At 42.3% G+C, this 15196-nt stretch overlaps 1 long non-coding RNA gene across 6 annotated transcripts in view; it reads right to left on the bottom strand.

The window, feature by feature from the left end:
* Nucleotides 1-15196, bottom strand: part of LOC112817211 (uncharacterized) — an 88822-nt gene that overhangs the window by 27166 nt on the left and 46460 nt on the right. For 3 of the 6 annotated variants that reach the window (XR_012375003.1, XR_003206330.2, XR_012375002.1), the window contains exons 4-5: nt 4740-4890; nt 4465-4574 (exon numbers count right to left, since the gene is read on the bottom strand). This is a non-coding gene — a long non-coding RNA (uncharacterized lncRNA). Of the gene's footprint in view, nt 1-4464; nt 4578-4739; nt 4891-8806; nt 8898-9083; nt 9143-15196 lie in introns of all 6 variants that reach the window. The other 3 variants (XR_012375000.1, XR_012374999.1, XR_012375001.1) reach the window with 3 other exon arrangements.

Genomic DNA, 15196 nt, shown 5'->3' on the forward strand with positions numbered 1-15196 from the left:
CCCTCAGTTTGTTTCTTGAGATTAAGAATTCCTCAAATCAGTAAGGTCATATGATACACTGACAATTGGAAATTTGAACACTGACTAGATATTTGATAATATGAATAAATTATTGTTAATTTTTAGGGGCAATACTAGTATTACAGTTATGTTTAAGAGAACTCCCTTATCTTTTAGGTTTGTATACTGAAATATTTATCTATGAAATAATGTGATGTCTTCCACTTGCTTCAAAATAAAACAGGTGGCTGGGAAATGGGTAGGGGTACAGATGAAAAAAATTGGCTATAAATTGGTAATTATCAAACTTGAATCATGAGCAAACAGGAATTATTATACTATTTGTCCACTTCTTCATATAAACAGTTGTAAAAAAACATTACTTACAAAGTAGCAATAGTTGGACTTACAGCTGACTTCTCAGATGTTGCAAAAACATCTAAGGCAAGCAGAACACAGTGAAATGAAACCTTCTAGGACCTGTGCAAATAAATACACTACAACATTGCCTCCATTTTGCCACCAGCAAACCCTCAGTAATGAAGATTCTTTTTTTAATTTAAATTCAATTAGCCAACTCATGATGTACTATAAGTTGGATAATGAAGATTCTAAATGACACCTTTCAGGAAAAAAGAAAATGGTCCTAGATGTAAAGTCAGAATTTCAAGAATGAATAAAGAATATAGACAATTGTAAAGATGTGAGTAAATGTAAGTGAAAATGGATTCTATAAAATACTGGTATTTAGGAGGATTTTTAACCATTTAAAAAATTTTCTTGTGTGATATTTTATTGTTTTTTAAATAGCTATATATATATATAGCGCCTGGGTGGCTCAGTCATTAAGTATCTGCCTTCGGCTCAGGTCATGATCCCAGGGTCCTGGGATCGAGCCCCACATCGGGCTCCCTGCTCGGCAGGAAGCCTGTTTCTCCCTCTCCCACTCCCCCTGCTTGTGTTCCCTCTCTCACTGTCTCTCTCTCTCTGTCAAATAAATAAATAAAATCTTTAAAAAATAATAATAAATAAATAAATAGCTATATATATTTTTAATTTGAGGACAGTTGACACACATTACATTAGTTTTGGGTGTATAACACAGAAGGAGGATTTTTTCTTTTTTCCTTTTTTTTTAAGATTTTATTTATTTATTTGAGAGAGAGAGCACGCGTGCAAGCAGGGGAGCAGCAGAGGGAGAGGGAGAAGCAGACTCCCCACTGAGCAGGGAGCCCGATGCGGGACTAAATCCCAGGACCCAGGGATCATGACCTGAGCCAAAGGCAGGTGCTTAACCAATTGAGCCACCCAGGCGCCCCGAAGGAGGATTTTTTTTAAATGAAGACACCCAATAATAACATTAAAGTCTGAAAAGAGAATAAATATAATTTAAATATATTCTAAGGTTTGTGATTGTCTGGGATGAGTGTAAAGACATTAATTAAATTTAGATTTTGATACATTGATAGTACATGTTGTAATTTCCAAGTAAGAACTAAAAGGAAGTGAAACAGTGCAGATCTTCCAAACAACTGATAGAGGGGATGAAAGGATTTATTTTCATTAAATGATTTAATAATCATTAATCCAGAAGAAAGTAATAAAGGATAGATGAAAAGCACATAGAACAGGCAGGATGAACTGAAAGCATAAATTAGATTTTATATATATATATATATAATACACATATATGTTTCTGAGAGAAACATGTAAGTTTTTAGAAGGGTTGAACATTTTAATTTATTTTTTAAATATTTTATTTATTTATTTGACAGAGAGAGAGAGCACAAGCAGGGGGAGTGGAGGCAGAAGCAGAGGGAGAAGCAGGCTCCCCACTGAGCAGGTGGAGCCTGACCTGGGGCTCAATCCCAGGACCCCAGGATCATGACCTGAGCCAAAGGCAGTCGCTTAACCAACTGAGCCACCCGGGTGCCCAGGGTTGAACATTTTTAATTGGAAAATATTATATTAAAAATGTGTATGTGTGTGTAAACCCAAAAGAACTGAAAGAAGAGACCCAAACACATCCCTATCACACCGGTGTTCATAATATCATTATTCACAACAGCCAAAGGATGGAAACGACCCAAGTGTCCATCAACAGATGAACGGATAGACAAGACGTGGCGTATGCAAACAACGGAGCTCTATTAAACCACGAAACGGAATGAAATTCTGATACATGCTACGACTTGGTAGAAACTTACGAACACTACGTCAAGTGAAAGCAGCCAGGCACAAAAGAACACATACACTGTGATTCCACTAAGAGGAGGTTCCTACAAGAGGTAAAAGGGGGAATTCCCCCCAGAGGAGGGGATGGGAAGTCACTGTTCAGTGGGCACAGCGTTTCTCTCTGGAATGATAAAAAGTTCTGCACATGGATGGTGGTGATGGTGGCATAACAATGTGAATATCCTTGGGCGCCTGGGTGGCTCAGTTGGTTAAGCGACTGCCTTCGGCTCAGGTCATGGTCCCAGAGTCCTGGGATCGAGTCCCGCATCCGGCTCCCGGCTCAGCGGGGAGCCTGCTTCTCCCTCTGACCCTCTCCCCTCTCATGCTGTTTCTCTCTCTCTCTCTCAAATAAATAAATAAATAAAATCTTTAAAAAAAAAAAACAATGTGAATATCCTTAATGCCACTGAATTGTATACCTAGAATGGTTAAAATGGTAAATTTTATGTTATACATATTGTAGCACAATAAAAATGTATGTATATGTGTACACACACACACACACACACACACACATATCCAGCAGGTATTTGTCACTCTATTAATTGCAGAAACAAAAAAATTGAAGGCAAGCAGCATTTCTGGAGCTAAACATGTTCACTTCATATTGATAAAATAAATGCTCAATTCACCAAGAAGATATAAGGATTTAAGTTTACATGAACCTCATAACATCATCTCAAAATACACGAAATAAAAATTGAGACAACCGGGGCGCCTGGGTGGCTCAGTCGTTAAGTGTCTGTCTCCGGCTCAGGTCATGATCCCGGGGTCCTGGGATCAAGCCCCACATCAGGCTCCCTACTCAGTGGGGAGTCTGCTTCTCCCTCTCCCTCTGCACCTCCCCCTGCTCATGCACTCTCTCTCTCTGTCAAATAAATAAATAAAATCTTTAAAAAAAAATGACACAACTACATGGAGAAGCAGACAAGTCCACAATCATACTGGGGATATTTTAATAGACCTCTCTTGGTCACGGATAGAACAAACAGATGGAAAATCAATAAGAATATAGACTCACAACTGAAAAAAAAATAGAAAACAACAGGAAGAAAAAGAACATAGGTTTGAACAACACAGTTGAACTTGGCCAAGTAGGTGCTTATAGAACAACACACCCAACACTGCATAACACATCCTCTTTTCAAGAACACACAAGACTTTTACAGAAATGTCCCACACTGGACAATAAATCAAGTCCCAACAATAGAAGGCAATCAGCCAAGCCATATTATGACTACAATCAGTAATCAAGCCAGACACCACCACCAACAGCCTGCTTATGAAGACAGCTTGGTTCTAGCATGACGACTGACAGGTAGAACCACTACAGGAGAATGACAAGCCCAGAAACAGACCCAGGCATATATGCCATTTTTTTTTTAAGATTTTATTTATTTATTTGACACAGATAGACAGAGAAAGAGGGAGAGCACAAGCAGGGGGAAAGGCAGGCAGAGGGAGAAGCAGGCTCCCCGCTGAGCAGGGAGCCCGATGCGGGGCTCAATCCCAGGAGCCCGGGATCATGACCTGAGCCGAAGGCAGACACTTAACCCACTGAGCCACCCAGGCATCCCATAACTGCGATTTTTTAATCAGTGCTGACATAGATCAGGTGGGGAAGGACAGGCGGCTTCATAAATGGTGCTGGGACAGGTAGGTCTCCAAACAGAAAAAACTTGGGTCTTTTTTCTTATTGTACATAAATCAGCTTCAAGTAGCTTAAAGGTCTAAATGTAAAAGATAATACTATAAATCTTTCAAAAGAAAATATAGGAGAATATCTTCAAGACCCCGGGGTAAGATTTCTCAAATAAGATGCAAATAGTACTAACCCTGAATAAAGAGACTGATAAAGTGACCAACACGAAAATTAAGAACTTCTGCTCATCAAACAACACTATACAATTGTTGAACAGGGTGACTGGAGTGGAGGGGTTTATTATATTTTCTGTGTTTTGTGTATGCTTGAAATGACAATTAAAAAGCTTTCTTATGCCAATCTCATAAAGAAAACTACAAGAGAATGATGCAGGGGAGGATATTTGTAGCACATGTATCCCCCCAAAAAGTGCTAGTATCTAGAACACAACACAGTTGAACTTGGCCAAGTAGGTGCTTATAGAACAACACACCCAACATTGCATAACACATCCTCTTTTCAAGAACACACAATAAATCAATTAATAAGCGACAACTTCATAATAACGAGACAAAACAGGAGGGTACCTGGGTTGTTCAGTTGGTTAATCGCCCGACTCTTGATCTCAGCTCAGGCTGATTTCAGGATCATTGAGTTCAAGTCCCTCATTGGGCTCCGGGCTGGGCATGGATGGAGCCTACTTAAAAAAAAAAAAAAAAAAAAAAAACCTTAGCCATTTATAAAAAATAACTAACTAGACAAAACACTTGAACAGACACTTCACAGAAGAGATCCAAATGGTCAATAAGCATATTTTTAAAATTCTCAACCTCATTAGTAATAAAAAAACTAATTGGGGCACCTGGGTGGCTCAGTCGGTTGGGCATCTGCCTTCGGCTCGGGTCATGATCCCAGGGTACTGGGATCGAGCCCCACATCGGGCTCCCTGCTCATCAGGAAGCCTGCTTCTTCCTCTCCCGCTCCCCCTGCTTGTGTTCCCTCTCTCGCTGCCTCTGTCAAATAAATAAATTAATTAAAATCTTTAAAAAAAATAAAACTTCAATGAGCTACAACTACATATTTCCAGAATAGCTAAAATAAAAACACTCATCATGCCAAGGATTACCAAGGATGTGGGACAATTCTCATACCCTGCTCATGAGAGCTTTGATCCCTACAGCCACTTTGGAAAGTCAGGAGATTTTCTAACAAAGTTGAATTTGCTCACACCCCACAAACCAGCCAATCCAATTCTAGGCACATACTCTGGAGAAACTCTAGTCTATCTGTACCATATGTGCAAAAGAGATTACATTATTCTTAACAGTTATTAATAGGAAACCATCCACTGTCCATCAACAGGGAAATGGATGAATTGTGGTATATTCGTGCAAGAGAGCACTGCAAAGCAGTGGAAATGAATGAGCCACAGCAATGCAAATTAACATTACAAACATAACATCGAGCTGAAGAAGCAAGACAGTAAGTAATTTAGTATGATTCCAATTATATAAAGTTCAAGAACAGACAACACTAAGTAATTCATGTGTACAAGCAAAAACTATAAATGTGGGCAAGGAAATCATTACTACAGGTTAGAAGAATGGTTACTTCAGGGGGAGTTTTTAGGGGGAATGTAAATAATGAGACACTGGCAATATTCTAATTTTGAATTGCTTCAGTTTTTTCTTTGAATTCCGCATATATATGTGTTCTTTTGTCTGTTTAAGCCATGTGCACTAAAAAAAAAAAGTCTTTCTTAAGAAAAGAAAAAGTCATGATGTATTTAAAGATAACCACCACCCTAAGTTAAGCAACTAACTTAAAGCCCACATGAAAGATTTAATTTTTTAAATTATTTTTTAAAGATTTTATTTATTTATTTATTTATTTATTTATTTGAAAGAGAGAAAAAGAGAGAGAGCACAAGCAGGGGTAGAGGCAGAGGGAGAGGGAGAAGCAGGCTCGCCATTGAGTGTGGAGCCCGACACAGGGCTCAATCCCAGGACCCCGAGATCACAGCCTGAGCCGAAGTCAGACGCTCAACCAATTGAGCCACCCAGGTGCCCCCACATGAAAGATCTTTAAAAATACTGTACAATTGGCTGTCCAATCAGAAAAACGTATAATCAAAAAGAACAAAAGTGGGGCACCTGGCTGGCTCAGTTGGAGAAGCATATGACTCAATCTCGGGGTTGTGAGTTTGAGCCCCATGTAGGGCATAGAGACTACTTAAAAAAAAACAAGAGTAAGAGAGAGACAGAGAGAGCAAGGAGCTGTTAAGGCCTGGATAAAACCAGTTCACGCTCTACTGGTTAGAAATATAACAAGAAACCCTATATATCCAGTTACTTAAAGTAATAGAGCAGGGGTGCTCAGCCTTTTGAGGGCATCAAGTCCAGAAGAATCTAATAGAAGTCAAGAGCCCCTTCTCCTGAAAGATCACATTTACAGGAAATTCGTGTGCAATTTCTAGGAATTCACAGACACACTAAAGCTCGACCATCAGCAGGAGGGTGTCTGGAGCCCAGCGTCAGAACCTCTGCTGTGGAATCTAAGGTCCCCACTCCCGGGAACACAGCGGGCAGATATTTTTCCTCTCAGGTGGTTACACAGGAGTTTCCTGGGCTGCACATCTCTGTCACCTGAGACCCGTCCTCCGAAACCAGAGGTAGCACAGACGAGGGACCAGGGACTATCTCAGACACCTTCCCCAAACTGGCAAACTGAGAGCAGGTCACACACCATTTTAGGGAAACTCAGTAGTAAAAGAAATTCTCCTTGTGAGTTTTGGAAGGATAAATAAAATCCCCCAGCCAGACCCTGGGGATGGTTGCCAAGCCATTTAGTTGCTCCTGACTGAACTCCGAGGGGCTCTCGGTGCTGCTGCTTTGGAAGGGCACCAGTTGGGTGACTCTGGTGTGCACAGCCCACTGCACGTAAGCAGGAGGGAGCCGGGAGTTCAGGGTGGGGCAGTTCCTAGACCACGCTCTTACAAGGCCCGAAGTAACACGGGCATTTTTAGAGATGCTGTCTTAAGGATAACAGCAACTATGGCATGAAAATGGCGGAGTAAAAGATAGAAGGTGTAGAACTTGCAACTTACAGCCTTGTGATTTAAAGCAAAACTATCACGCAGGGATTTTTTTTTTATTTTAAAGATTTCATTTATTTATTTGAGAGAGAGAATGAGAGAGAGAGAGCACATGAGAGGGGATAGGGTCAGAAGGAGAAGCAGACTCCCTGCTGAGCAGGGAGCCCGATGTGGGACTCGATCCAGGGACTCCAGGATCATGACCTGAGCCAAAGGCAGTCGCTTAACCAACTGAGCCACCCAGGCGCCCTCACGCAGGGATTTTTGAGGGGCACTAATTTGCACTTGGTGATAGGCTATTGGCTTATTGGTTATAGGCTTATTGGTTATAGATATTGAGTTTATTATCATAAACTCATTGGGACCGGAGCCCTGGAGCTTCATGAGCTCTTAAGAATTTCTGTTCAAGGGGCGCCTGGGTAGCTCAGTTGGTTAAGCGTTGGATTCTTGGTTTTGGCTCAGGTCACGATCTCAGGATCATGAGATCAATTCCCTGAGTCAGGCTCTGTACTCAATGGGGAGTCTTCTTGAGATTCTCTCTCTCTCTCTCTGTCTGTCTCTCTCTCTCCCTATGCCCCTCTCCCCACTCACTCTCTCTCTATCTTAAAAGAAGAAGAAGAAGAAGAAGAAGAAGAAGAAGAAGAAGAAGAAGAAGAAGAAGAAGAAGAAAAAGAAGAAGAAGAAGAAGAAGAAGAAGAAGAAGAAGAAGAAGAAGAAGAAGAAGAAGAATTATTTCTGTTCAAAAAATAGATTCCTACTTTCTGCTCAGTTTTTCTGTAAACCTGAAACTGCTCTAAAAAATAAAATCTATTAATTTAAGAAATGTATACTCTTTAAAAAAAAAACAAACCTTGGGATCAGCGTGGTCTTCATTAAACAGTTACAAAATATAAGTGATAGCACTTTTGATCATAATTCTTAGAAACCAAAGCAGATCTGTCTTCAGAAAGAATGTAAGGACACCTAACTCATGAGGTATGTGCTTCTCAAAATGAAGGTGAATTACTGGTCTTGGTTAGAGAAATCAGGAGAGAAAGGTCAACTGAGTGAGCATAAAAAAAAAAAAAAAAAGAACAAGATTCTGTAAGAGATGTGCTTTCTGAGGACACCTGAAAGCGACTGAAATGCATAACAATGAGAGGACCTGGCAAAGTTTCACTGCTGGGGAGCAGCGATGCCCTAAAAATATTCCTGTTTGTACATAATTAATATGCTCTACATGGAAGCAATTTGGAGTGTTGACTAGGAGTGTGATTACTCTAGGGTGGGTTATGGGCATACATGGTTGTTGTATTTTTTTCAATTAAAAAAAAAATTTTTTTAAAGTAAGCTCTAGGGCGCCTGGGTGGCTCAGTTGGTTAAGCGGCTGCCGTCAGCTCAGGTCATGATCCTGGAGTCCCAGGATCGAGTCCCGCATCGGGCTCCCTGCTCAGCAGGGAGTCTGCTTCTCCCTCTGACCCTCTTCCCTCTCGTGCTCTCTCTCATTCTCTCTCTCTCAAATAAATAAATAAAATCTTTAAAGAAATAAATAAATAAAGTAAGCTCTACACCCAATGTGGGGGGCTTGAACTCATGACCCCTGGGACCAAGAGTCGCATGCTCTACCGACTGCACCAGCAGTCGGCAGGGGTAGGTGCCCCGCAGCTGTTGTATTTTTGACAGAACTGCAAGTCAACAGATTTCCAAAGAATCCCACCATGCAGCGACCCCAGTTCAGATGCATTTTCCATTCAGATGCCTGTTTGATACGTTGAGGCCTCAGATATTTCCAGAAATGACAGGTGTCTTAGATATTTCCAGGAACACCAGCGGCCATGCTCAGAGTGGTGCCGTACCTCTCCTATGTATTACCCACGGCTACACATCCAGTGCTGGTTACTTTAGAGTGTCTCTGGCAATATGGAAGACAATTGTGATCCAGAATGTCTGCAAACAGAGAGGGAAATGCTTAAAAGAAAAAGCCTGAGCCACACAGTTAATAAACATGCAATCTGCGTTCTCACTCGGGTAGTGTTAGGCACGCTGGGAAGGTCTGAGTTTTCCCCTCCCGGACCAGCTGGCTCAGATTTTCCCGATGTGTCAGGAGGATGTCATGACCACCGAGCCACTTACACAAAGTCTCTTTCAAGTAGTGGACGCCGTTCCAGTGAGACATTCACTCAGGATGAAAGCTGGGAGAGAGTAAAGGAAATGGAACAATTCATCAGGACCCACACCAGCACCCGTCAAGCCTTCACAACCTGTGGACCGCACAGCCCGGGTCACGTTCTCCATTCTGTCCACCAAGGAGGAGGAGGCTCCCCGGGGCAGAGATGCTTCTTCAACACTTGTTCTTTTCTCGGTGTGGGTGGGAGAGACAACCAGGCCTGACCCCGACTGGACACTTTCCTCTACGTTCATAAACTGTAACAACACTGAACACGCACTGCAAAGAGGTTATTGCAAACAATTCACAGCACAATGTGAACTTGTTTCACTCGCTTATTCAGGCGCGTCCTTTCGGGCAGCAACGTTAACCGTCTTACTCCTCTTATGTACAGCATCTTGGGAGCCCAGTGAATACGCTCTTGAGAGAGCCATAATTAGACCATGACTAGGTACAGGCTTAGGCAGGTAGAAGCAGACTGAAGTCAAAAGTCTGTTGCTATGACTCACTGACGGTCACTGACACAGTTAAATGTCTAGGAAAAAGGTCTTCTTTTGATTCTTCCAGACACTTTGCACCAGACTGTATTGGGCTACACAGAAAGCGGGTTTGGCTGTGTTCTTACTGGCGATGCACATTTTCTATGCGAGGCTCTGCTGTGAGAACTGTTTGTCAACTGTTCCAATCCAGTACTAGCTGATTAACCCCGTATATTTTTTTTCTCTTCCCATTTCCAATGGTTCATTTTCTCTCCAGTGGCTCCTGTCTTCCTTGATGCAGTTTTTTTTTTCATTTTTTATTTTTTAATTTAAATTCAATTAGATGCATATAGTACATCACTACTTTAGCCTTGAGTCCCATTTAATCTTTCCACTGCTATTTCTTGTGACTTTTTTACTCATTTTCTCAGATTTCTTTTTTTTTTTAAGATTTTATTTATTTATTGGACAGAGAGAGACACAGTGAGAGAGGGAACACAAGCAGGGGGAGTGGGAGAGGGAGAAGCAGGCTTCCCGAGGAGCAGGGAGCCTGATGCGGGGCTCGATCCCAGGGTCCTGGGATCATGACCTGAGCCGAAGGGAGACGCTTAACGACTGAGCCACCCAGGCGCCCCATTTTCTCAGATTTCTTACCCACACCTCAGCTGCTTTAATATCCCTTTGAATCCTTTAGTCTTTCAGTTAATACATTTTCCAAAACCCCTAAGATGATTTGATTAAAAAACCGCGAAACATGCCTCCGATTCTTATAAAGAATCACACAAGTTACCTGTTAAATGTAAACATATCCATATGAACCAGCAAGATTTCCCTCTCACTAGCGCCTTGCTCATTTGTAGGCCTGCATGATTATGTGAAAATCACCCTCAACAACCAAGCCGTTTCCCCTTTTTATGGTTACAGTACCAAATTTTTCAAATTATTCAATTATATTTTGAACTACATCAGATAGACAAAAGAATATAAGCATCTTATATAAATCTCACAAGAGAAATCTCTTGTTAACTCTCCTATTTTGTCTTATACGAAATGACTCTCTTATTATTATTATTTTTTAATTTAGAAGATTTGGGGAGCCAGGCAGAGAAAGACAAATACTGCTTGGCTTTACTTATATGTGAAGTCTAAAAAAAAATTTTTCAAGTGGAACACACAAAAACAGAGAAGAGACTGGTGGCCAGGGGCTGGGGGTTGGGACAAACGGGGACAGGCTGGAAAACGGCACACACGTTCGGTGACGAGATGATAAGGTCCGAAGACTAGATGTATAAGATGGTGACTAGAGTTGGCAAGACTGCCTTGTGCAACTGAAATTTGCTGAGAGAGTAGAACTTAAGTGTTCGCACCAAAATGAGTCAATAAATAAAGGTAAGCATGGGAGCTGATGGATGCGTTCATTAACTCTATTGCAGAAATCCTTTCTTACTGCATACGCGTGTCAGTTCATCACGGTGTACACTTCAGATCTATCACCATTTTATTGGTCAACCATACCTCAGTAAAGCTGGAGAAAAAGACTCAGGGGCCAAGGTGATTTTATGGGGGTTAGCCGCTTCCATATTTACTGTGCACGGCATGATGACCATTTCCTCTCCTTTCCTAAATGTGGAACGCTGGCAATTTTTTCTTCATGACAGAACAATCCATGTCCACCACCACAGGAAATGTAGGTAATGTGGGGGGTGCCTGGGTGGCTCAGTTGGTTAAGTGTCCGACTCTTGGTTTCGGCTCAGGTCATGATCTCGGGGTCGTGAGATGGAGCCCCTCGTCCAGCTCTGTGCGCAGCGCAGAGTCTGCTTCTCCCTCTCCCTCTGCTTCTCCCCCCCCGACCCTCCCCTCTTGCCCATGCTCATGCGTGCTCTCCCTCTCAAATAAATAAAATCTTGAAGAAAGAAAAAAGAAAATGTAGGTAATTTGGATAAACAAAAGAAAAGAAGAAAAAATAATATAAAATCATCTAAAATTCTACCCAAGAGATGTTACCTTTGTGTACACTCCCTTCCTGTGTAAGCAGGGAGAGGCTACAGTGCTTACCCCTCCTTTGAAGGAATCTCCCCTCTTAGAGCCCCTACAGCCAATGCTGCCTTAGCTGATACCATGTAACCCTATCCCACATGTCGCTCGGATTAGACCAAGGATGAGCACCCTATCTGTATTAGTCAGGGTGTAGTCAGGAAAACGGACACCACCCTGGGCTCTTCAAGCCAAATAAAGAAAATTGGTTACACAGGAAATGGAAAAGCTGAGAGGCCAACCACAGGATGGTGAGACGAGGGAGAGGTTAGCAACAGCCGGAAGCCACTGCCACCCTAAGGCTGAAGGGGCAGCAGGAGAGGGAGGGTTTACTGGAGCAAGGAGGTCAGGGCCAGCTGGAGCCAGGACCAAGGACAGGGATTTCCAGGGAGCTGGAACCACAGAGGGAGGGTCTGTTTGGAGGGAGCAGGACACTCATAGACGAGAAGGAGCCACAGTCAAGGACCTCACAGGGACAGAGAAATGGGGGAAATGTCCCAGTCCTCCCTTTCTCCTACTCTCCAATCATCCACCACTGCCTTCTGTTGGCCAAACTTACCCAGAAGTCTTTGAGTTAAGGAGCCTAGGAAACACGGGGTAGGGAAGTGGGGAAAGAAGCAGCAGGGATGAGCACAGACGGGCGATGTCCAGCAACTGTCTAAGGGCAGCCAATCAATGGGCTAGCCAGTGATTTGGTTTGGTTCCTACCAAAAAGGGTTAAGCTGAATCTAGTCATGAGGAAATAATTAGGCAAATCCAAAATTGAAAGACATCGTGCAAACAACTGGCCTAGACTTTCTGAAAAAGTCAATGTCATAAAAGATGAAAGACAGCCAGGGAACTTGCCCAAATAAAAGTACATTAGGGAGACATGACAACTAATTTCTACTTGTGATCATGGTTTGAATACTGGATCCAAAAAAATCATATATGAAGGCCATTATTGGGGCAACTGTGGAAATATGAATATGGGTGTACATTAGATTATATATAATTGTTAAATCTCATGAGTGTGATCATTTGATTATGGTTATGTTAGACAATGCCCTTGTTCTCAGGAGATATATACTAAAGTATTTAATGGTAAAATGTCATGATGTCTCCAATCAACTCCATACACATATGCATAGAAAAAGCAAATGTGGCAAATGCTAAAATGGGTGAATCCAAGTCAAGGGTGTATGGCCATTTGGTGTTTTATTCTTGCCACTATTCTGAAGGCTTAATTTTTTTCAAACCAAAAACTTGAGAAAAACAACAGGTGGGCCTCTGACCTTTGAGCACGGACGTGGGGCAAAAAGATGAACTGAACCAATCGGTTCTTAGGAATTTGGACCTAAAAAACACGAAAAGCACTTTCTAGTTAGCAGTAAAGTTGGAGGTGACAGAAAATCATGAGTGGATCATGAGTAGATCATGAGTGGATGATGAGTGGATCATGTAATCCCAAAATTATGTGGTGGGAGAAAAGACAGGGAAAATTATTTGCAAAAACAGCTACCAAGTATTCTTCCCATCTTTGTAAGCACACGCCACTTCTCCCATCAGGAGGTGAAATCTGTTTCTCCTCCCTACCATATTGACTTGCACTGACCAACAAAACGCAGTGGAAGTGCCATGGTGTCAGTTCTAGAGCTCAAGGGGCCTGACAGCTTCTGCTTTACCTCTCCTGGAGCCCTGAGCTACTGTATCAAGAAGCCCTGCTGGAGAGACTGGCCCCACCAGCCCCTAGTTGCTCTGGACACCTTAGCTGAGGAGATACACATTGAGTGAAGTCATCACATCCTCCAGCTCCAGTCAAGCTGGCCCAGACTTCATGGAGCAGAGATGAGCTGTCCCTGACAATCCCTTCGCCAATTACAGCATCATGAGCCAATAAATAAATGCTGATTGTTGTTTTAAGCCAATGGATTTGGGGGAGGTTTACGATATGGCCAATAGGGAACAGAGCAGACAGAGACACAGAGATGCCTGGAGGGAGAGTAAAAAAAAACTGCCTGAGTTTTATCATTCCAGTTCATTCCACATGTAGGCTCAAAACAGCCCCTTTTCTTTCTTGAGTTAAATGGAGCAGGTCTCTATATTCCTGGCAACAAAAAGAGACAGGCACAAATGTCCTTGCCCTGTCCTTTCTTTTCGCAGGTGTTTTCATCTTCCAAAGATTCTGGATAAACAGCTCTTATTTCTTTGCGTGGAGCACTGGGTGTTATGCACAAACAATGAATCATGGAACACTACATCAAAAACTAATGATGTAATGTATGGTGATTAACATAACAATAAAAAATTAAAAATAAATCTCTTATTTCTGCTTTCCACATTCATTCCCCTTTTATTAACAGCACCTGATTTTTTAAATGGTTTGTTGTGAACTGCATCATGCAAATAGAAGGGGGAATAAAATCATTTGTGCAATTTAAATATATTAATAGGATAAACAATCATCCAGCCAGTTTGAGATATAAAACATGGCCAGTCCTCCTGGAGCCTCTTCTACCCCTCCTCAATTGTAGTCTTTTCTCTACCCCCAGCAGTGACCATTGTGATGACTTTTGTGCCGATCATTCCCATTTTCTCTTTTAGCTTTCCACCTATATATGCATCCCTAAATATTACTAAGTTTTGAAAATCTGAGCAGCAAGCAGCAATTAAGGACTGTAAGGAAAGGCTGATGCCACCACTGTTGGAGGGAAGCTCATGGAGAAGCTAAGCTGAATGGTCTCTGGGCCACTAGCTGGCTTCAGCTTTCCTGAGCATTTACAAGAGCCTTTGACAGGAAAATCATTGAATACGGGGTTGAGTAAAACCAAGCGTTAGGCTCAGCATAGTTGAGACATGTGGCAGCACCGTGGCATGGACCAGGTTTTAGGTGTTTGTCCAGAGAGGGAGGCTGTTTTGTTATTTTTCAGTTCACCATGACTTCTCCTTCAACATTTCTAGGCGACATATACAGCACATCAGGCAGCGGGGCATGCAGCAATGAGCCGGAACTTCATCAACATGTGGTCAAAATAAGATAAGTACAGAGAAAAACTTGGGTCAGACTCTCTGGGCTTGGTTTAAGGTTAATGTGGTGGTAGCGGGGTAACAATGGTGGCAGCTCTCGCCACGTCTCTCTGCGGTCACAGTGCTTCAATCAAACTGTTACCTTCTGCATCTAACGCACGGCTGCCCCCTTGGGCTCCCCCATCACTCTCATCGTAAGGATCCCCTCCACCTCTCCCCTGGGTCAGATTCTTACCTGAGGTGCCCCATGCCTTCTTGTTCAAGAAGCACAGCCTCCAGTAGCTTTGCTCGGAATCCATGGGAGGGAAACACTTTGAAATCTTGCATGTCTGAAAATGTCTTTATTTACCTTCATATTTGATCGATAATTCAGCTGGGTGAAGAATACTAGGGTGGAAATCACTCTTCTTCAGAATTTTGAAGGCATTGCTCTGTTGTCTCTTGCTCCCAGTGTTGTTCTTTGGAGCATGCAAAGACAAACCTGATTGTCCATCCTCTGTATACGATCTTTATGTTTCTCTCCCTTCTCCCCGCCCCCTCAGATTTTAAGGTCTCTTTGC

Source organism: Callorhinus ursinus, unplaced genomic scaffold (genome assembly GCF_003265705.2).
Source record: "Callorhinus ursinus isolate GAN/ISIS: 27379988/994484 unplaced genomic scaffold, GSC_fseal_2.0 scaffold43, whole genome shotgun sequence".
NCBI classification, from domain to species: Eukaryota; Metazoa; Chordata; class Mammalia; order Carnivora; family Otariidae; genus Callorhinus; species Callorhinus ursinus.